Source organism: Poeciliopsis prolifica, unplaced genomic scaffold, assembly GCF_027474105.1.
Source record: "Poeciliopsis prolifica strain line A6 unplaced genomic scaffold, Auburn_PproV2 SCAFFOLD025, whole genome shotgun sequence".
NCBI classification, from domain to species: Eukaryota; Metazoa; Chordata; class Actinopteri; order Cyprinodontiformes; family Poeciliidae; genus Poeciliopsis; species Poeciliopsis prolifica.
In genome coordinates this window covers 2,307,832-2,332,710 of record NW_026562400.1, presented here as the reverse complement: position 1 = coordinate 2,332,710, position 24,879 = coordinate 2,307,832, and positions in this window count along the sequence as shown.

Sequence of the window (24,879 nt, the reverse complement as noted above, 5' to 3'; positions counted from 1 at the left end):
TAAAACCATCACAAGTATCATCTGCAACAGAGATGGAGCTGCTGTCACTGTTGGAAATCACACCTTATTCCCACAACTGTCAAAACTCTGCACAAATATGAATAAATTACAAATAAATATAGATCCCTCATCACTTTCACGTAAAAATGTCAGCAGTAATTGTTTTAAGCCACACTTTTCCGTCAATATCTTGATATTATGTCTGAGAACAACAAAAAGAAATGTTCTGACTACAACTAATGAGATATAAGGAATATGTTTCAGTCAAATACGTCTGCAGAGAGACTGTTACTCAAAAAAATAGTGTACTTTGATCTTCTTTAACATTTTGTTGTCAGCATTTGATCCACAATCTTCAGCTTCCACAAGCACTTTTCATGTGTGCTTTCTTTTCTCCTTTCAACAGTCCTGTTCAAATCCAGCAGACAAAAATACTAAAACTAAGACAATTCTGTTGTATAGTTTTTATAATTATCCTATTATGCATTAGGTTTTATTTTTTCAGTATTAAAGCCATGAAATGTGAATAAATCTGATCTATATCTATCAATGCATTTCCATGACTAAAAACACAGTAACAAAATCACAACACACACTGATAAAAAATAAGCAAAGGAAAAAAAAATTCACTACGTTTCCATTTACACGTTATTTTTCCATAATTACTGGTAAAAAAGAAAAAAAAAATACTGAATTCAATGACCTGCTCTAAGTTTCCTTTCCTGTGAAGCATCATAGATCACAGTCTGAATGGTACTCCACTTTTTTGAATTTCAAAATAGATTATGAAAAAAGAGTAAACTGCACACGTGAGTTCTTGAAAAGAAACACTTTGCAAGCCTGCACATCTAGTATCCACATGAATGGTTTTCAGAATATTGAGATTCAGCTCATCTACGTTTGATGTCACGCTTGTGAACCGGGAAAAGATGAACTGCTCCAACTGGGTTTAGGGGTGAGCCTTTCCCTTGAGTGGAGTTCAAGTATATGGGTGAGGGTTACACAGAAAGGAAATTGATGTTCCAACTGTTACCTTGTCTGGAGCATTGCAGATATTATTTTATCCATTGTGGTGTGAAAAGTAGTAAACAGGAGGGCATAGCTCTGGAATTACTGGTGTATCTGGTTTTACCCTACTTAAGCTTGTGACAAAGTGGACATGACAAAAAGAACAAGATCCAGGACACAATTGGTTAAGATGAGTTTCCACAGCACAAACAATCAGTGATATATTTAGTCCTGGCCTCTAAATTTGCTAAAAAAAAAACAAAAAACTTTAGTCTTGCTGCGATGATTCTAAATGTTGAATTTTCTGCCTTTGGATTCATTTGTGTCCGCTCCCAAACCTTCATCCAATAAGGAGATCTGTTATCCAGGTCAAATATGGCCTGGATAACAGAGCTGCCATTCTGCAACTAAAAGAGTCAGCTGGTGATCTGAGTCTCCCACTGGAAGGAAACACAGGTTTCCAGGATTGAAACATCTTGAAAGCTGCTCCAAGATGATCTTGGAACATCTCCCAAGATGTGCTTTAAGAACTATATGGGGAGTGAGCATTTTGGGATTCTTCTAAATCAGAAAGTGTTCAAAGTGCCATTTATGATTTTTTCTGGATTTTGTGCAGCTCCCCCCTGCAATATTTGAATGACAAATTTTGCCCTCCTGCACAAACATTTGATGCAGTAAGTTATTATGGACAACTAAAATTTCTTTATAATGGAATTGTTCGTTAATACAATCACATATATCTGGTTAGTAAATATCTGGTGTCATTTACTCAAAACCAAACTTTGGTGCACCCAAATCTGCTTTAATATTGCTCATTAAATAAAGCAAGTGCATTTAAAGAAATCCTGTTCTTATTGCTGCAAATAAACTGTTTTGAGTTGGACAATCCTTTTAAAATTTTGGGTCTGCAATCATCCATCCACCCATTTTCTGTGCACCCTTGTTTTCTAGTGGGCTTGGGAGGGGTGCTGGTGCTTATTTAGGCGAAAGGCGGGACATTTAGGTGAAAGGCAGGGTTGCCAGTCCATCACAAGGCAACACTGAAACAGACAGGACAAACAACCATGCACAAACATAAGGAGAATTTAGAGAGACCGATTAACCTAACAGTCATGTTTTTGGACTAAGGGAAGAAGCCGAAGTCCCCGAAGAGGACCCATGCATGCACAGGGAGAACATGCAAAATCCATGCAGAAAGACCCCAGGCCGGGAATCAAACCCAGGACCTACCGGTAGTGCAACTGCACCACTGTGCAGCCCGATATCCAGTCATTTTTGTAGGAAATCAATTTCCTACAAAAAATAAAAACAACATATATATATATTTTTTTAAATAAAAGATCACATTCTTAGTTTAATATCGAACAAAGAAGACAATCGTATAATAGAAAAAAAAAATATATATATATATATGTTTTTGGTTAGCAAGGATATTTAATCAAAAAGTCTTCTCTAGTTAACCTGGAGAATGTTCAAAGGAAAGGCCAGTCTGGGCTATATTTGCTGGATGTGTTCCCACTTTAACTTAATAATGGAAGACAATGGATGGAGGAAACTGCATCTATTACATTAAATTCAATAAGTTATTCAGTATGAAGTGATTTTTTTTTCCACACAATGATGGAGCTCAAATGTAGAACTTGGAACATGATGTCTCTTAGAGTTGCATTCACCTTCTTTCTATCTGAAAGTGCAGATAATCTGCTGCTAATTACAAACACTTTTCTTGATATATTTTGATTCTTTAAATTTTTCCAGGATGTCACATGGGGAAGTTGTTTGAGGTGGTGCCAAAGATACACTCCTAGCTGTAGCTCCTTTTAACTGTTGTAAACTAACCAATCACAGGCTTGGCTGGTTTTGACATCATCTGGGCTTTCACAAATTGTTTAAATGCAAAGTAATGATAGTTCTATTATGAAATACAGAGACTTTCTTTCTCTTTTGTGATGTTGGGTATGATAAGTAAAACAAAAATGTGAAAGAGTAAATATTTTGTTATGTTTTAAACTAAAAGTCAGTGTTCTCCAGATCAAGTTATTCATTAAAATCTGCCTGTGTGTTTGTTCTTGGTAGAAATGAAAAAACCTTTGTGACCCTGGAAACTCTGACATTGACTCCGTGCACCACGGTGAATTAATCTCACTTTGGTTTTTGTTTCACCTCTGTTTTCCTGTTGTCAGGGCTACGTGATTGGAGGTTGATGTGCTTGTTTAAAAGTCAGCAAACATAAAGAGTAACAAAAAATCCTTTCTAACTCAACTTCATGTTTTGTTCTCTTTTTTATTTGTCTTTCATGTCCACAAAGTAACAGTTTCAGATTATATTTGTCTGTTTTGTGTGGTCATTACGTATGATCGTTACCATGCTTACATAAAAAAAGGAGGGTCACCTGATGGGAAATTGACTAAACCTCAAAGTGAGAAGTCAGCACACGATGCAAACTCCATTTGTCTGACAGCGGTTCTCGCAGGGAAAGAAAAAAGTATTAATCTGCGGGAACAGAAAGACGGACACAAAGTGACAAAAAAATCAACACGCTGTCAACTCTTCATAAAGAATTCTCATTTTCACCACATCCAGTGTCATCAGCGAGATAACTTTTAATATCACAACCACTGTCTTCTCGAATAAAAGAAAAAGAAACCTGTTGAGGACATGTAATATGTTTCACCCACATCATCCCTCTGCTGCCACTTCCCTTCCTGTGATGTTTTGTTTATTTGCTGCTTTTATGCCTTCACCAAGAGCCTGAAGAAAGAGTCAAGCTGCCAAGATGTGACAGTGGGACTGTCACCCCAAGGTGGATGTGGGGTGAGTGGGCGACTGTGGGCTGAAGGGAAATGAGGGGGAGTTGGTGGGCAGACACAGTCACATACAAGTTTCATTAATTGGTATCACTTTACCCAAAGAGGACAAACTCTTTCATCCTGGCAGTCTAATTAGAGCTGCAGACACCTTTTTATGTGCTAAAACATGCATGTATGCATGAGTTTGAGACCCACGTAGATAAGAGAATGAGGAGCAGACTTTACACAGAATGAGGAGAGGTGGATATTACAAATTCTTTGGGTCAACACTATCTTCTTTGTATCTAATCAACCTGTTACTGCAGTGAACAAAGACCTTCTCCTGTTTCTCTTGATGTGAAACCAGAGTCTGTTTACACTCTTTTGCAAACCATATGCAATTTGGGTAAATATTGATGTAATTAGGAGAGGTAAAACAGTGAAGGTTTATTTTAATATCTATGGTCATTTATCTAAAGCACTGTATGCATAAATTACATTAAAATTTAAACAGCTTATAAAACTTTAATATTTTAACTTAAAACACGTAACTAAGATATCATAAACCATTGGTGGTGCTGGAAGTCAATTACCCAAAGCAATCTGGGTTTCTTTAAACAGAAATCTTTTTGGACAAATTAAATAGTTGGTTAATTAGCAATTGATTAATTGACTGAGTATGGACTGAGGTTTAAACGAAATAAAGAGTATTTTTTGGAGTTTAAATAAATAAATTAAAGATGATTTGGACCATATGTCGTTCCACCATTATGAAAGGTACAACCAGTTCAACATTTTATCGCCTCTCTTTCAAAGCTTAGAGATTTAATCATCCAAACACAATGTAAAGTTATAAATTGTGTGATTGGGCCTATGCAAGCTACCACTGTGGTGACTCCAGTAATGTAACCAAACTCATTATCTCCCTGTTTAACTGCCAACCACTGACCACTGAGTGAGGGGAGTTCCAGAGATAGGATGCAATGGAAAGCCAGTCTCATGTGAGACACAGCTTGGCTTGGGATCCACGTCTTACCTTATGCCTTTTCAGACAAGGCTATAATAAGCAGACCAATGCTCCCACAAGAGTATATGTTTGTTACTGTCATGCACTTATGGTGCATTATGAGTGTAATGACTGCCTACTGATACTTACGGCAGAATGCTTTTTGTAAGAGACAAGTATGACAGTGTATGACTGAATAAGTTAACAACTCTGAAACAAATGCCATACATGTTAACTTATTTTACAAAAGAAAAAAGTGCTTCAAATCTTACAAGGACCTTTCATCTTCATGACCTTGAGAGGAGAGCAGCATTATTTGTCATTACTGAATCCCCAGGCAATACAGGGTTGTTTCCCCATGAGCTGTTTCTGTATTTGTTTACTTGAGTTTGATGGGTATGACACTGTAATCCTTTTGACAAACTGACAGCTTCAGGGAGATGAGAGCAAACAATCTAAATTACATTGCTAAATGGTGCAAAACTTTGATTATGAACACATGACAAAGGCTAAAGTTATTGACACCTATAATGCAGAAGAAACAAATATGGGCCTTTCAACGTCACAAAAAACATTTAAGAAAAAAATATTATATATATATATATATATATATATATATATATATATATATATATATATATATATATATATATATATATATATATATATATATATATTATATATATATATATATATATATATATATCCTTTAGTTTGTGCAGTTTTCCAACTTGAAAAGGGACATATCCCACACAGTTGGCACAGAAGCAGGTAAAAGCCTTTAAATAATCCCCAAAAAAGAAGAAAAATAAATATTACTAACCTGAACTATTTAAGCTTATATAAATTAATTTCACTCAGACTGCAAAGAAAATAACACTGAGTAAACCACAAAAAATAACTCAGCAAACCACTGTGAATCAACCCACAAAGTGCTTAAAGTCAAATGAACAAAATACCTCACTTAAGTTCTTTAATTTGAAAATGCAGCATTTGCAGCATCAAATTAATATTTACATTTCAAATGTTTACTTTTTGATATTAACCAAACAACCATATGAATAGGGACTTTTAAGTTATTTTTTTACCTAAGTTAAATTAATATTTAATTAATGTTTAGTTTAACTGCTAACCTCATATAATCCATCAGTTAAAAATCACAATACAACAGTCATTCCAACCATCAAAATCACCAATTATTATGCTCAATTTCACATAATATTTAAGCTCAGTTATAGCTGACAACACAAGTGTTAACGAGCCAGTGGCGAGGCTAAAGCTAATCCAGAATATAAGCAATCCAACAGTGCGATCTCACAATGATACAGTCTCTGCCTCACTGGCTGTCTCTGCTTGTTTGTAGATGTATCCGGCACCGGCACAGGTCCACCACAAGAGCGAATCGCTATTCAAAAGTGATACCAAACTCCCTCTTGCTTTGTGTTACCTCGTCTGCCTCTTGTAATTCTTCCGTCATTGTCCGTCCCACTTTATGGTCCGCATAATACAACAACTGTTCTGCCATGTTTTCTTCTGATTGTCCATTCTTTACAGCTAGTGCATGCCATTTCTTTATTTCTTGTCCTTTCACCTTTCTTTTGGCTTTTTTGATTTTTTTTCTTTTTTCCCTTCTCATCCTCTTTTTCTGATTTGACTTAACAGTCTTTGTGTAATAAACCAACCAGGTGTATGACACCAAACTGTGATACCAAATGGCCATTTTTATGAAGCAGCTATATTATCAAGGTTAAATCATTTCATTGTAAAAGCTGTTGAGATAATGTACGGATGGACAAATGACTCATAGCCAAGGTTTTGTGCTTCAAAGTTCAGCAAGACATGGTGTGAATTCCTTGCGCTTGAAAAAGATAGGAAGGACACTGGAATGTTTAGGATCTTCAAAGTGGAAAATTAATGAGTTTAAGTTCTTGGTACACTGAGTGGAGAATGCCTAGAGTGATTTGAAATAGAAGGGTACCAGAAAGACAAAACAAGAAGGTTTACAAATCGGGAGTGAGGCCAGCTATGTTAGGTGTGTTGCAGACTATGCCACTGATGAAAAGACAGGAGAAAGAGTTAGAGGCAGTTGAGTCAACGATACTAAGATTTACTTTGCGAGGGATGAGGATGGACAGGATTAGGAATGAGTATATCACAGGGAGAGAGCTCTTTCGTGGAGCGGAGAGGCTGGGCGTATTGGGAGAAGATGGAGCTGCCAGGCAGAAAGAAAAGGGAAAAGATTTATTGATGTGGTGAGGGAGGACACGCAGGTTAGTAGATGCAGTGGGCAGGAAGCGATGGAAATGGATAATCCGCTGTGGTGACCCTTAACAGGAGCAGCCGCAGGAAAGGGAGAAAGAACATTTCCCATTGATGTGTTGGCACTTTGAGGTTGATTTTCAGCCATTTCATTTTTCATTTCCCTTGTCTCTTAACTTTGCAGAGTACAATGAAAGGACTGTGCTGCTGAATCACACAGCTGTCACCCACTTTGAAAAAAAGAAATATATTTATGGCACCAAAAAAGTGACTGCATTTAGTGTAGCTCTAATCATAGGTGAGAAAAAAAAGCACTTGGAGGGTGGGGGACTAAAATGGACAAATACATAGTACTAGCAAAGTAAACATGTAAATAATTCAGGGACCAATATCATCACATGTTGGAGACAGAAACTAAAAAATAAACGCAACTTCCATAATGTTTGAAGCACACAAGTAATTTTAAAATGCACTTTTTGACACAAAATCAGCCTTTTGAGCCTTATCTAAAATGGAAATGCATAAGAAGCCTCAGAAAGCTACAACAGATTCTTAAAATGTATACTTTTCTGAATATAAAAATGCTAAATGGATTCATATAATCACTATTTCACAAAAACAGATAAGGACATAGTATCCTTTCCTACTTTCTTTGGCGAACTAGAAAAGATGGTTCGTTTTGTATAACAGACGAAGATGGAAATTTGACATCTGACATCACTTATTTCCAAACTAATTTTGCCCTTAAATGATGAAACATTTGAGTCTTGGGTTCCAGATAAATTACAACTCTTGGCTGAGGAACAAGAGCACATCACAGTTCAAGTCAACAGAAAGACAGAAAACTTAAACAATGAGTCAGCACCAGACCACGGTTGAGAGTGATGTTATTTGAGAGTATTGTGAAGTTCTCAAATAGGAAAAGAACATATGCTTAGCTTATTAAATTAAACCTAGGAGTGCTTTGTTAAAATGTTGATCCTTTACCCTTGACAATTAGCTGAGGTTGCAAATAAAACTGCCTTGTCTTGCTTCAATTCAATTAAATTACCACAAGTTAAAACTTATGCTCTGGTTGTTGTAGTTGTGGATTTTTTCAATATTTCTACAGTGCAAGCTGTTGCAGAATCTCATCTTTTTCAACATAAAGAGACCAATACTTTCTGATTTTATTACCTAATAAAAGAATAGAATAGCATTTATTGTCATTGAACAGGATTCAACGAAATTTCTATTGCAACTCCCGTGCAATAGAAATTTTTGAAGGTCCATACAAATTGGTTTCATTACAGCTGCTTTTCTGCCCTATAAACTCATACCAAACCCATGCCTTTGATATCTAAACATGGCCCAGGCCTGCTCATGACATCCCACATCCTGCCGAGTCATAATTCAATAAGGATGATACAACCAACATGTCACAGTCAGCCGGTCACTCAATCTCATCCCTACCTATTCTCCTCATTGGCAGATAAGAGACAGTGATTGCACTCTGTCACTTTTATTCCCCCGCTCGATGGAAGAGAGATGGATGGCGAATAGCAGGGTGGGGAGAAGTCGGGCTGCCTGCCGCTTGATCGAATCAGCCCTCCCACAATATCTCCCCTCTGCCAGTTCCCCCTACAGCTCTTGCATGCCTGCTGGCATTTGAAATGTGGATCTCTTGTGCAGCAGTGGAGAAAAGTGAGAGAGCTGCACATCAAAATGGTGGCATTACTCAGGAGAGGATGTTTTTGTCTTCGCAGCCTTTTCCTGCAGCATTCATCAGAATGAAAAGATAATAAAGTCATCAGAAATTATCTCTAAAATGATTTCTACATTTCAAAGAAAATGTAAAGATCTCTACATTTTCATTGGACAGTGGCATGAACTGGAGACTGCTTGAACACTACCTTTACTTTCCATTATTATTAAAGTCAAATTTACATCAGCATGTATTGAAAGTGTGCACACTAACAAGAAAAGTGTTGCCTTCAAGGAAAGAGGAAATGGCATGGAGCATGGAGGTGGTAGCATTAGTCTGTGGAGCTGTTTTGGTACCAATTTTACTGGTGACATCTTCAAGGGAGAGCCAATAAGGGAAAATGACAGCTATGTTGAAATATTTCAACATTATTTTAAATAATCATCTACTGATGATAACTGATGGAATATTGAGAGAACTGGGTTTTCCAGTGTAACTGGATTTTCAATTAGTAAAAAAAAAAAAAAAAAAATCATGAATCAATATTTTTGGAATCAGTAAAGCAGGTTTCAGTAGGATGAAAGCAACATTATGTCTAAAGCTTTTAAGTGGCTTTTTTTACAAGCTCTTTTGTTGACGCGCAACTTGATGGGAGTGAGGTGAAAGTGATGGGAATATATATTTGTTGTGTTTGATTTTCATTTTGAACCCATTTATTTACTCAAACTTGTACACCCAATTAGATTTTGAAAACTGAATAAAGTATGTTGCATAGTCACTCAACTTTAGAAAATAGCATTTTAAACATGTCATGGAAAGTAAATCTTAGCTTGCCAACTTATGGACATTTATATTATCTTGGTTTAGAAATAAAATATACTGATTTAAAAAAAAAAAAAAACAATTCAGGACTTGGTTGGCTTTGGGGAATCCTGGAAAGCTAGTCTATCTAAATGGGTGGTGAACTCGATGGCTCAACTTGATGAGGAAATCAGAGAGGCTGAGTTGAAGGACTTTTAATTGGCTTCAAGGAACTTCTGGAAAACTCTGTGAAATTGGAAGGGGAAAATGGGGACAGCCTAGAGAAAGCTGTTTGCTGTTTGACTGTTGGACTTTACACACCTTTTTAATGACACATGGATGACTGTGACATACATTTTAAATACTTTAAGGATACCTAGGAGTGTGTACAAAATATTGAGGAGACACTCTTCTCATCTGCATTGGAAGAGCGTTCTCTGGGGTGTCGGTAAGTAATTGTTGAATCTTTCCTTCAGGAGGAGAAATGTGTCTTTCATCCCGCCTGCAGAACAGAACAAAACTGCTGAGGGTGTCTTGTGTGTTTGGGTGCCAGTTCACATGTGTTTTGTGGATTTGGAGAAGGCTTACGGCTGTATCTCCTGATGTGTTTTCTGGAAGGTGGTGTGGGAGTACGAGGTGCTGGGGATGCTTTTAAGTCTAAAGTGAAGCTGGATTTATTTTCAAAACTGAAAAAAGCCCTAAGGAAAAGACAGAGTTCTGACAAACCTTAACCCCGTTTGAGGACACCAATTAACAGACTTGTTTTTCTCACTACTGTGCCTGATTTGCTGTGTGACTCTTCTAGTCTTCATGTGCATTTCTTCATTACTTGTGTGTGTGTCCGCATGTCTCTCTCTGTGTGTGAGCACTTAATTGTTGCCCAGAAATCCTCCAAAGACAACCTGAGAACAAGATAATGACCTGCTGGCCTTGGCCAAAATAATACAGCTGTCTGTCCCACACTCCAGGGCTTGTTTTGGCAGACATGAAAATTCAAACCTTGTTCAACACCTAAAGAGAGTTTGCTTGGAACTGACTGATATAGAATAGATGGATTGAACTTAAATTAAGCCTAATTTCTGGTGAAATGTTGACAAAATAATTGCCACTTAATCAGCTCATCTTGACACAAAACAGACTGAGTGATGATCGACTTAATACTGTCAAAACGTAAAAGCTCCAGATCTGCATTCATGTCACACAGAATGCATAAGTGGCACACTTTGCATTTATTATGACTGTCTTCATGACCTTTTGTGTAGTGGAAGGAGAATCTACCTTCCTTTATCTCTCACTCAGTCTCGTCTGTCCAGCATGAAGCTGAAGCCACATCCACAGAGTTAAACACATTATTCATATTCGTATGCATACAATTTTGCAAATCAGCCACCTGCTCACTATCAACCAGCATTTATTGAGCGGAGGTCAAAGAGATGTACTGAGACTGGCTTGTTAGAGCTGCCTTTCTGTGCCCTGGAGGATATCAGAGCATAAAATCTCATCTATGCTGTCACAACTAAAAACAGATACTTCAGTTTTTTCACGTGTTCTTATTGTCAAAGATTGATTTAGTTTTCCAATGTGTAAAAAAAGCAGCACTCACATTCAATGTTGTAAGTGAATATATTGCAATGGAGTAAAAGTCATAATTAGATTTATTCCATTGAGTGACAGCTGATTCATTTGCTCAAGTTTTATTATGAGGCTGCTTGTATTTCCTCCAGTTGCTCTCACACATCGTATTGATGATATAATTAATAAATATGCAAACTGGTCTCCAGTTTATTGTTTTTAGAAATTGACATATAGTTAATATGCATCATTTTGTGTCAATTCTTCCTTGAAACCTCCAACTTTTAAGAAGTCTATAATAAAAATTGTGGCATACAGATAACAATTGTTTGTGATGTTTTTAACTTGTTAACTTGTTTATCATTAAGTTCTGCATCATAAACATCATAAACATGTAGATTATTTAATAATTAATAGCATATTTCTGCCATCAGTCACAGAAGGTCTCAATTATCCCAATGCAGAATGAGCTGAAACATCTGTCCATCAAACACAGAGTTACATAAATAAGACAATAAAACAGCAGCTGCAAACATTCCAGGGATGAAGCCCAGATGGAAACCAATCTGTTTTATGTTTCTGACACTGTTGAACTGCAAAATGTTAATTCACATAGGTGTTCTTTTTAGTTTTGTAAAAAAAATCACTAACCAGTGTACAGTAAATTATTCAAATTGGGAGAATGAATTGAAGGCACATTACTGAGTCCATAAGCTATGCAGTAGCTCAGGTCCAGCCGTGCATCTACACTGCAGTTGTCTTTTGGCATAATTGATGCACTTTAGCATCTTCTGCCAGTTCACAAAACTAAATAACTTCAATGCAAGTTAAACTATTGTGTGGTAAGTTTAATGTGTAACCACAGCAAATCCAAAAACCGCTGAGAGAGTAAATTCAAACAATCACCAGAGCAACAACAGCCCTTGAAGCACCAAATAATTACTAAGGACTCAGCTTTTTTGAATAATTTCCGACACTATCTGCTGAAAACTGTGCATTCCTTCTGCTGAACAGTTGTTGGGAAGTTACAATATAGCTGATCAACAAGGCAACAACAATGTATAAAGTTATTCTCAGCTCTTGGGAAAAATCTTTGAAGTGCCTTATTGAAATGAGTCAGACAGGGCTCAAATACAAAACGAATCAAACAATAAATTTAAGCTTTTGTTAGGTGCAGAGAGATTCAATATCCCTTTGCTTCACAGATTCCTACTTACTTTTCAAAGTCTTGTAAATAAAAAAGAAAAAAAAACTCCAAACTAAGAAATGGGTTGCTCATCATAAAAGCTCTACAACAGTTCATTGTTTTCTTTTTTTTTAAGTTACATAGATTTGGTGAAGATTTGTAGAGACTATATCAAAACTACTATATCGTCAAAAGTATTGGGTCAATTGAATTCAGGTGTTACAATTGCTTGAAGTTGCCCTCCGATTGGCTGAGAAACAGTGTTTGGGAGATCTCCTTATTATGGGTTTCCATGGCTGAGCAACTGCATTCAAGCTTTTATCTTGATACAAAGCAAAGTGTTGGATGTAATTGGGTCGAAGGCAATGCTGTGTTTAATGGTGCAGCAAATCATGCCTATCTGAGCTCAGCACCAGTCTGGAGAATGACACTTGCCCAATTGCACTGTTCAGTGTAAACCTTGGTGCAAAGTAATAACAGTGTGAGTTGTTTTGTAATTTGTTGAGTTTCAGTGAAAAACCCACATAACAAGATATTTTTGATAATTTTGTGTCCAATAGTATGGGACTAGGTCATGTTCCAACATGACTGCACACCAGTCATGTTGGTGTTCGTGTTATTAACAGCGACATATTTCAATGCACTAAGATGGTTTGTTTTAATTTTGTGTAAACAGGTTGTTTTGTGTTGTAAATTTCTGCTCAGGTCCCTCTTGCAAATTAATTTCAATGGACTTTAACCTAGTTAAATAAAATAAATATTTGTACAGCCTTTTCCTTTACTTAACCAGGTATAACTTACTCTATAGTAAATGATGTTCTATTGTCACATCAGTCAGTAAAAAAAGGCAGCATTCTTGTGATATCATGCAGGCAATTCAAATAGCCTGTTATTGTTTGTTGTTTGTGGCATGGTGGCTATGTACTTTATTACTGGAATCTTTAAGAAAATAAAACATCTACATATCACAGCTTCCCAGGAGTCTTAAAAACAAGCTGTTCAAGCAGAACGAAACATAAAACTATCCACAGGAAAATGTCTGACAATATGACACCTGCAGGTTTCAGAAATAATCCCCAAGGGAAACTCAAAGATGCTCATCCCTTTGGGATGCATTTAAAAATGCAGTTCCCTACCTCTATTATTTTCTGGAACCTAGGATAGAAAGTGGTTTCAATTCATTATCTCTATCTTATCTCAAGCTTACATGCTAATTATTTTACATTCATGAGATAACAAGGCTTATTTTCTTGTGATAACTTGTTTATCAACAATGTTGTCTGGAGAAATCCTTTAGCGTTCTTCAGATGAGATAAATTCACTCATTATAAGGAGAAAACCAAAAGCCTGATATCAAGTGATAAAGTGAATGAAAAGTAAGGCTATAAAAAAAGAGAAAAAATGGCTAATAAGTTTTATAAATACAAATATACATATTTAATGGTAATGACAACTTATAAAGCATTACTTCAGCTATTCTTATATTCTCTCTTTTATCTTGAAAGAGATGTCATTTTGTTTGCTTTTACAAAAGAAGATTTGATCAGTCAGATGAAATTGAAATAAAAGCTCTGAAATTGATTTCTGTTTAAACAACTTACCAAGCAATTATATGTTAGGTTATTTCACTAATTAGAAAAATTTTAATGTCAAAACTACAATTCAGCTGAACTTTATATTCATGTTCGTTGTCTATGTTCATAATTTGCTTATAACTGATTCTGTTTGACATGTTTTATGTGTTAAGCAAAATTCACATTTTGCTATTTTTTTTTACTTCCACTTGGATTACTACTGCTTCTAAAACAGCTCAAGAATTCATTCATTCTGGAAATGAATTAATGTCTTTTGGTGTATGAAAAATGTTTGTAATATAATGTCACTAATCAGCAGGTCTACCTTTCACCTAGCAACCCAAGCTTAATTCCAGGATGTTTGGTCCGCTGGTTTTACCTCTGTAGTGTTTTTTTGATTTTTTGTTGTTGACTTGCCTATCAGAAAGCACTTGGTGGATTCTTATTAGTTGTTCCGGAGGCTCTACTTCTGCTTTTCAAAGATGTTTGGTAGTATAATTGCCCATTTGCAGCCAGTTCCATATGGAAGGCTGAAAGTTGAGTGAGCAGCTTGCTTTGATTTAAAGAGACAAAAAGTCCTGAAATAGCTTACTGTGAAAGGAACTCGATACGTGCAGAATTGAACATATAAAATACAAACTGCTCAGTACAATGAGCTGTAGTTAGATTTTGTGCAAAAAATGTAATGAACATGTTTTGTTTAACTCATAGTCCTAACCTCAAGTGTCCAACGAAGCATAATGTCACATTCAAATAGCTTGAAAATTCTTTTGGCGCTTTCTGTGTCAAAACCTTTCATCTAAATGTGCTGCTCCCTTTATTGACACATTAGCACAATTCCATCCTCAGACAGCTATAGTAGCATGGCTCACTAATCAAAACTTGGAGTTCAACCACTGTAGTTGGTAAGTGTACTTAGCACCCACATTTTCACTTAGAATTTCTTTATTGCCAAATGAGTGGCCATCCATGTTCTTCACATATCAAGTGTGTAGCTTGTCTTGTGTGACTAATCCACTACAATGTGGCTCTTGCGTAAAACAGTTACACAACAATAAAGACCACTACACAGTCTGCTAAGCCTCTTAAATCTGCAAAAGGTGCTAGGCAAGAGCCAGGATTTTATGGTGCTGTTCATTTATTTAGCAGTGAAATGAAACCATTATGAGCTGGTGACAGGGAATGTTACTCACAAATACGTCTGCAGAAGGCATGAGAGAGAAAAGACACATATTATATTGAACTTGACATTTATTCTTTAGCTTGACAGTAAATAAAGAAACATCTGCTCTGGGTTCTGATGGCCTCCTTTTGAAGGAACACACAAATATGTACACCTTTAAAATGTGCAGTAAAGCTTTGCATGATAAGTTCCCATTTGCCATCTTTGCATCAAAAACAAAGAAGACAAGCTGAAAATCAGGCACATAAAAAGGTGATGACTGAAGCTTTGATAAAGCTATCCTTAAAATATTTACAAGATGCTCTAAATAGCTGTTGCCCTGATAGTAGTCAGAAAGCAACAGCAAAATGGAAAAAATTAATAAATAAAATAAAAAATAAATACATAATTTAGCAGCTCTGTTTATTCATTTCAAACTAAATGTAAATAGGATGGAATTAAATGAAAGTCACCTTAAAAGATTAAAAAACAATCCAAACCAAATGTTCACTGTTGTAGTACAAATTTTGTCTCCGTTTAATTTATCTCATTGTTAAGTAAGTAATTTCAATGGTTCAGTTGAATTTAGGAAAACAAGCTCTTGTCACAATAACAAATTGATAGATGATGTAGCTCTTGACTCCAGCTGATTTGGGTTTTAGCCCTTGAATTTCTCTTTAAAGTTGTGAAAAAAAGACTTTGACACACAACCTTCACAGGGGAAACCAACTCCAGGCAACTACAAACAGAAAGGTTCTGACAGTGCATCTGTTTGTGTATTATCAGAAACGTTTCCATCTCTAGAAATGTAATGGATTACAGCAGCAGACTCTCTCTGAAACGGTTTCACCTGGACTCTTTTTTAGGAGGGTCAGTCTTGGCTAACAAAGAAAATGGAGTTAAAAAATCAAGTGTGCTGTGTTGGTGCACGCGACCCATATATTGAGGGCTTCATCCTCGACAAATTAGTCACAGGTTCGAATCCTGACCTGATGACCTTTGCTGCATGTCTTTCCCTCTCATTACCCACCTTCTCTCCTTTTGCTCTCCAAAAGTTTAAGCCCAAAAAAACTTTTAAAAAATCAACAATCCAATTTATTAAAGCAAAAATAAGTAAGGATGTATAGAAACAGAAACAGATATTTAAATAGTTTACCATTGACCACAACAAGTCTTTAGGGGAGCAATCACAAAGTGGACCTGGAAATTACTGTTCAATATTTTTTGCTGCTAGATAAGCTATGCCCAGAAGAGGCATAGCAGTGAAGAGATTTCCTTAACCTTATGTTATGTGCATGCACAGATGAAAACAAAAACTTTCAAAATAAATGCATAAGACATTAAAGCAATAAAAAGTTCCAACAGAAATTGTGGGGGCGGAGCTAAAAATGGTACGAGAAAGATAACTTAACAAACATCACTGAGTTAAACCAGTTCTGTGGAAGAAAACCCAAAACTTTTAACAATTCAAAGAAGTTAAATGTCAATTCCACCAAATATTAAAAGAATTTCAACTTAAAATTAAAGTATTTTAAAAATCTTGAAATAACCCAATATTTTCACACATTGGAAACAGAAATATTTTTTTTGCCCCAGAACAGGAACAGTTTGAATTAATTTAGTACCACGCAGTGAGAAAAATAATAATAAGACATTATAAGTAAATATATGGTTCTAAATATCCAATGTATTTTTCTTTCTGTCCCTCAGTGTAACTGTACTAAGAATGAAGACGTCAGTATCAAAGAACATATTAAAACTATTTTTTTCAGTTTATTAATGTCAAATATTTTTTAAAAAGCCCATCAAACTTCCTAGTTCCTCATTTATTCTTCGATTTTTAACCAGATGCTCGGGCATCTCTGTCTCACTACACAGTGGTGTTGGTGATAAATTACAAAGTTTGTAAAAGAACATTGTGTTCCAACTTAATGTCGTACTTAGACTGTTGGATTGATCAATAACAACGGAGTTTCCCATTATTCAATGCACCCTGTTGACTTTGCAACAAACAGCAGCATACAATGTAAAATAAAATCCATTTGATGGGAACAGATTTGCATAAAAATCTGAAATGCACTAAACATCTTCTGTGTTTATGTCATATAGATGTGGTCGCGTTTGCCCGCCCACACACTGTCTGCAATTTCACAAATAATGTTCTGCCTCCACTGCGTTGTTTATGTCCTAACCTGCAGGTTCTGCAGTCAGCTGTTTTCAAAAGCATCAAGTGTTTATGTCTTTATTGTTCAGGCTTTGATGATGTCATGTTAGCATGATGAACACATAGTGTTGTAAGCACTCATGAAAGAGAACAAGAGAAGGAAAGAACAGGAACGGCGTAAATAGATTTTTATGAGTGAGGAAGCATGAAGATATGCACATAGATAATGACAGAGGTCTAAGGCAAAATAGGGGATGCCAAAGAAAGCAATCACAAGGAAAGACATGAGAGTGACAGTCTATAACTGCATTGTTTCCATTCCATAAGAAAAAAAAAAAAAACTAGGTATTACTTTACAAGTAGAAAACAATGTTGCATGAACCACAATTTACCTTAATATCTCAAATGACTATAGTAGCTCAGACTAATCAATGGCATGTCTCTGAAATGAAATGGATATGATGTTGGAGAAATATTCTTCATCTTCTGCTTATTTATGATTTAAACAGGTGCTTCCACTTCTGGGTTAACAAAGCAAAAAGGACAAAAGCAAACTCAAAGAACATGAGACAAGATTGTCTCCATGTACACTTAGGTGGCGATAAACTATAAATTGCAGCTTTTTTTGAGATTTTTTTGTGTGTGTTTGTTTTAAATGGTGTGAAGTATAAGGCATTAACAGATTGATTCAGACATTGTCATGTGATCAATAGTTATGTAGTCATGTGGTCAATTATGACTGTTGTTTGCCAATTCATGTTTTTTTATTGATAAGATGTTCAGTGCATTTGGAGAGTATTAACATCCCTTCACTTTTTCCACATTTTGTTTTTTCAGCCCTGTGGTAATTGTACTACGTCAATCTCTTTTCTAAAAGTTCAAGACAAAAAATTCTATTCTGAAAAGATTTTTAAAATTTCTGCTAATTGGTTGCATTCACTCATGCACTTTCAGACATCGGATACTTATTAGTTCATAAGGCATGACCTAAGATGGAGTATGAGGGCATTTTTTTGCAATGGATTTTATTCAGGACTTTAAGAGAAAAGGGGGATACATACAAATGCACAAGACCCAGTTTGGATATTGCATTTATAAAACACTTTGGAAATTGTATTTATTTTTTTTCACTTCTGGTTCACATATACTGTATGCAATACTTTGTGTTGTTTTGTCATAAACAAACCTTAATTTATATTTGATTGTGAAAAATTGTGAATTGTGAAAAAGTCTACGGGGAACAAACTTTCAAAGACAAGTTGTCTTCATTATTTGTTTTGCCTTTTCTTCTTTGATGAATAGCATCATTTACTGTGAAAAAAATAGTCTTTCATCTGCTTCGTTTTTTCAACGTCTTTGTTTGAATAGAGTAAACTAAAGTGGAAAATTGTGGTAAAGCCAAATGAGAGAAAAAAAACAATTGTCAAGTTATGAAATTATACTATATCATATGAGCACCACAATATCATTCCTTTTTTTTGTTAAAAACAAAAACCATAACTATACTCAAGCAAATGTCAGGAATAAGTTATGTGGTGGGATGATGCAAAGTAATGCATGGGTCCAGGGTTGGGTTGCAGAGGTAGCCTGAGGTTTTTGTTATGATTTAAATGAACTGAGAGGCTTTGGGAAAAGAACAAAGCCAAATGCCAGAGTGGAATATTTTGACATTTTCACACATATCACCAACTTCAAGGCAGGCTGGTTTTATTCACTAGAATATTTAAAGTGTTTTGGCTTAAAGCAAGAGATTATTGTAAAGGCTGTGCAATTCCCCAAACTACGACCCTGAACTAAGCCAGTCTGATCCAGTGTCAAAGGACAATTAGGATACAGCAGCATAGCCAGAAAATATTCCCTTCTTTTCTATACATAGCTCATTTGAAAGCTTGCAAAAGGAACATTTTAGTGGTTGGTTGTTTACATCATATTAGAGCGATAACTTAAAGTTTACAAATAAATTGAGTAGGGAATAAAATGTGTTAGAAAGTCTAAAAATTATTTTTAACCTTTTCAATGTTTCTCTTTTGTAGTTTTTATGAATCAAACTAAGATCATTGCTGTATATTTTATCTTTTCTTTAAAAAATTCTTGACTGAATGAAAATAATTTTAACTAACTGTGCCAGGTGTATAAATAATTTTGAACCAACCTATTAAATGTTGATCATGCAGTTGACATAATTTTCATAAATTTAAAATTTAAAAGGAAGATTACAACATTGTTTAAGTTGCAGAAAAGTAATTTTCTGCACCTGAAGTTGCACCTTACACCTTAGACCTCTAGATGCAGAAGCAAATAGTAATTTGTTAAAATCATTAGTGTTAATGACATTAATGATTTTTTGTTAACACTGCAAAAACAAGCTATTTCTCTTTTGGCAATAAATTAGTTGTTTTCAGTTCTGTTCATTTTAATTCAGATGAAACTGAGCAACCTGCAGCTGCTAGATTATGTATTGATTTATGCAAATTTCTATGCTGACTCACTAACATTGCATAAAGAGAGAGAAAAACGAATGTAACCAGTTGATTTGTTTCAAGTGCCTGCTATCAAACAGTCAAGTCTACAAGTTGGACATTTGTGGAGTATAACCCAAACAACGGTCAAATTTTGTGAGGTTTGAAAAGAAGTTGTCTAATTTTTAGAACACAATATGTTGGTACATGAGTGTGCTGCACACAGCAAAGCTTTTGTAAAGTGCATGCTTTATATCGTCACATTAGTGGGACAGTATAAAGCAACTCATGCAGACTTTACTGTAAGTTTCCAAGTTATCCTATTTTACTTTGAATTTTAATACTAGTACAAGATATCAGCTGACATGGAAGTGTAATACAAACTGATTTTATGCAGTAAAAAAAAAAAAAAACAAAAAAAAAAACATTTCCAAAACTTGTGCTTGAAGGAAATGTGTCACATTGGTTAGGGCCTGGCTGTTTTGGAGAACATATTCTTTGCAGCAATGCCTCCAGTACTTCCTCTCCAACTGAACTTTTCGTGACCGTGTACAGAAGGACAGAGTTGTGCCTCCAGATGGAAAGTCTAAAAATATTCATTCTGAACACATCTTTATGTATGTAAGACACTGCAGGGGAGTGGTGTGTTGGTGGGAAACTTCCACACTATCTAGTTAAAAGTCGTACCGCTCACTGCACCAAAGAAATGACAACCTTCCCGTGAAATCTCACTGCAGTTTGATGCACCCCTGGTAAGAATTTAAAACTACTGCTTCTTGACACAAGAAACTTTTTTCCCCCAAATTTGATGTATAAAATCAGACTGTAAGGTGGGATTTTCACTTAAGTATCTTTTAACAAACAACTGACTTGCAGAATATGGTGTACAAGTAAAACTAGTCCTGACCCGATCATGATTCATTTTCCAAGGCCTCAACAAAGATTATGAAAGGTTTCTAATAAATGTCCTCCACTCAAATAAAACAAAATCCAAAGCAACAGGTTGATAATTGATAAATCTCTTCAGATTGAGCTTTGATTGCTTTTCAGAACAGTCTTTGGTTGTTGTAGAAGTCTAAATAAACATCTTCTATCATCAAAAGTGGGTTAAAATGAGCATACACATTTAGCTTTTTCTAAAAATACTCATTCCTCTTCAGTTTATTTCAAAGTTTTTGTGAAGTTTTTAATCACCTGTAACATTCAGGTGTTGTGATATGCATGTTTAAATTTTGGAGATTCGAGACTTGGGACTGAGATGAGGATGGAAAGGGACTGAGTCTGTGTTGGGTGAAATATGTTTGCTGATTTTCCCTATTGTTTTGGATCAAATATGGCAAATGCCATTGGGTTTTTATTTAAAATGTCCTGATATATGACAGCATACACTCTACTGTAACAGGGCTCCCTGGGCATTTTTCACTGTGCTTAGTGAATAATTTTATTTATTTCTCCTTTATTTTTCAAAAGACCCTTCTGGAATATTTCTCATCAAATATACTGACATTCTGGACAGGATTGGCAGTTTTTAAAATAAACTTGTCTATCATTGTTGACTCCATATCTTATCTCTCACTGATGCTTCCATTGATGTACAAAGAATCTTGCTCAAATCAAGTAAAATGGCATTTGCCAAAACAAAAACAAACAAACAAAAAATATTTTGACAACTGAAAACACTTTTAAATAATTTCTTGGAGACATTGTTAGTAACATAAAATATTTATAGAATTGTGACTACTGGCTTCAGGAAAGTATAGTCAAATCCTTTAAGCACAGCAGTCTATTTCTCCCATTAAGAACTCTTTGTGTGCTTTTCAAAATGCCATGGGAGTCTTGTAACAGCAACAAACTGCAAAATTTCTGATTTTATATTCATTTTGTGTCATAAATTATAGCATAAATGTTTGTGTGTACTTTTCGGATCCCTTCGATTTTAAGGCAAGGTTTACTAACACTTTAAATTGCTGAATGCTTTTTAAACAAACCCTCCAGTCTAAATGGATTAAGGTTGTTACAGATCATTATTCAAAGCTTCAAAAAGTAATACTGCATTTACATAATGCACTTCATTGCATCTTCCATTAGACTCTCCCTTCATTGCAAATGTGTTATTCCTCTAAACCTCTCTCATAATTTGTAACATTATAGACTCAACATCAAACAGTCAAAATGGACCAATAATAACAAATGAACATGCAAAAAATGAACATGGATAAATTACCAGGAGTTAGGAGAAAAAGGTTTGTTGTGCCATTTAATAGTCTTTGCTGCTCTTTAAAAAAGCTTCTGTAACATTCTGGAGACCAACCAATGTCTGGTTATCCTTAGGCTTGCTGACTATGACAGTGCCACTGCTGATTCTTAATTAGATTATATAAAGTATATGTAGAAAAAGGCATTTAAAATGTCCTGATTTGGGTCTTAAATGACTCATGCTGGGACCACCATGGAGTAAGGGGAGTTCCTGTGGTTCTTATTGGAAGTCTGTGGCTGTAAGTATTGAAGGGAAACCTGAATAGCACCACTGTCCTGGTTTGTACAGGAATTAATGGTTAAGTGATATAAAAATATCAAAAATATTGCATCACCTTCAGCAGATTTTGGGACATCACGTTTTTCTGGTTTCAATCCTCACTTTTTATAGGAAATGTGAAGTTGGCATGGATTTACTGAGTTACGTCAGAATGTAAATCTTATAGATTTTCACTTCTGTATTTAACATACAGCTGAAAGTTGACATTTACAGTGTATAAAGACATTTTTGTCAGGCTTCAATTAAGTCAGACTATAATTTTTCAGTATTAGGTCTGTTCAGATGTCTAAAATTTCTGTTTGCTAAATTTCAGATTTTTTTTTCCCAGATTTGTTAGAAGCTGACATAAGGTTCTGAAAAGTACCAACAGCAGTTGAGTTAAACGTGGATGTGTTTAAGAGCACATCTCAAACTGCACTGCAAAGACATGACATCATAGATATTGTTGAAGCAATCTCACCCTGAAGACATTCAGACATTTGTCCCATGTTATAAGTGAAAAAACAAAATCAGCCTTGGAGAACTACTATTTTTTCATAAATGTTAAGAAATATCGACCTTAGCCCAGCTCCAATATTGCTGAAAAGTTACTTGTAAGTCAGTTTTGTCTTATTTCAACTAGACCAAAAATACTTGGTATGTTTTTGCTTACGGTGCACTTTATTATAGACAGGGCAATAAAACATTTCAATTGTGTGTCTTGTATTTTATCTCCAGTGCACCAAAGAGCTGCTGTCTGAAATGTGCTCTGTGACAATGTTTTTGAAGTGTTATGGTTTTGGACCTTATGCAAATCACAGCATAGTAATTTCATTTTAATTATCAGCATTGCACGTCTGCTGGTTAATTTGCTTCAATAATTCAGATCAAGAATTGGAACTCATACTCTGTAATGTACATTCATTATTCACAGCTCTTTAGTGATATGCAATACATTCGAATATTATTGGAAAATTAATTTATTTCAGTAACTAATTTGACTAAACAAAACAAATTTTAAATAGACTAATTACCAACAAGCTGATGTTTTCATTTCTTACTTTGTTTATTGTAATGGTTTTCTGCTTACAGGTCATGAAAACACATTTACAATTTGAATATTACATCAGCTCTATAAGAAAAAAACATGTCATTTATTTATTTATCAATAAATGCAGGCTTAATAAGATGTGTAATGCTTTAAATGATAATGATATCATTGTCTGATTGGCCAGTAAACTCACCTTACCTAAACACACACAAGAGAACATTTGCTTTACGGTGAAAAGGAAGATGAGCCACCCGGGCCAACAACACAGACAGGATGAAGGATGTCACCACAGCGACTTGTGCTTTACTTTCATGACAACACAATGATGCAGTGATTCATAGAAAAGGAGCTTCGACTAAGTATTGGCTCAATTAATACTGCAGTGCATTGACAATTGTTGCATTGAAAATGCTTAAAAAGAAAAGTCAGCTATTTCTGAGACACTGAATTTGAGGTGTTTCATCTTTTCCAAGCCTCAATAATCAAACTTATTAGAATAAATACATAAAACTTGTCATGCTGAGTAATAAATCTACATAATTCAAGAGTTCACTTTTGAATTCAAATTACTAAAATAAATAGGGTGCTTCTTAGATGCACCTATGTAGTCTCAATTGGATGACCACTCATATTTACTGCAAAAAAAACCCTGAAACCTATATTGGGTAAAAAAAAAAAAAAAAAAAAATCATCAGTGGCTGAGGAACCAGAACAGTTTCATAATTAACACTTGGAACAATTTGTCTGCCATGAAAGCTATTAAAACCATGAACTTGACGTTCAGTTGATGTATACAACTATCTGAGAACAAAGTTAATTAAAGCTGTATTTTATTGTGTCTAAAATGACATTTGGGAAACAGGATGCCCTCCTTTAGTGGTGGATAAGCTCTATAAATCTCCTTTCTGCCCACCGAAGTGTAGATGAAGCTGATAACTCATGAGCTGTTAAGCCAGTGGTGGGAAAAGACAAGACAAATTGTCACACAGAGGTCTTCACGTTGCAAACCTACCAAACTATTGGATCAGCTTATATTTAGGAAAAAGACAAAAAACAAACCCTGCATTGGATGCAAACAATATTGTCCAATCATTCACCTCAATATTTAAAGGGGAAGCATCCCCCCTTTAAATAAAATCAACTTTTTTAAGCTTTACGTCATGTTTTAATATTATCCCATCATCAAAAACATACTTTCAGTTTTGCTTTGATTCTTTCATGCATGTTTAAAAATTCTATAAATCGCAATGGCAACCATTCAGCTGTGCAAAACACCTTGGTCAATCAAGCAGAATGAAACTCCTTATCTTTGCTGAAATTTTAAAAGCTTCCTAGTTTTTGCCTCTCAGAACAGCTTTCCCCTGCAACTCCCTCACTCAACTCCTTCAGACTAGTCAGCAAAGATTAGCAAACACTTGGCAGAACTGCACATTTGTTGAGCTCATTAAATAAGCTCACCAAATGTGCTGAGGACACTTGGATGTTGGTAAAACCATTGCTAAAAGGTTGATGGAAGGGTGTTGAGATGATTTCCTGGAGGGGAAGTTTCAGAAAGAGCAGGAGTTTTTAAAGACACAGAGGCCCAATTTTAATTTCATTTTTAAATCAAAGAAATAATACAAGTGCTTGAGCCAAAATTTTGGAAGTAA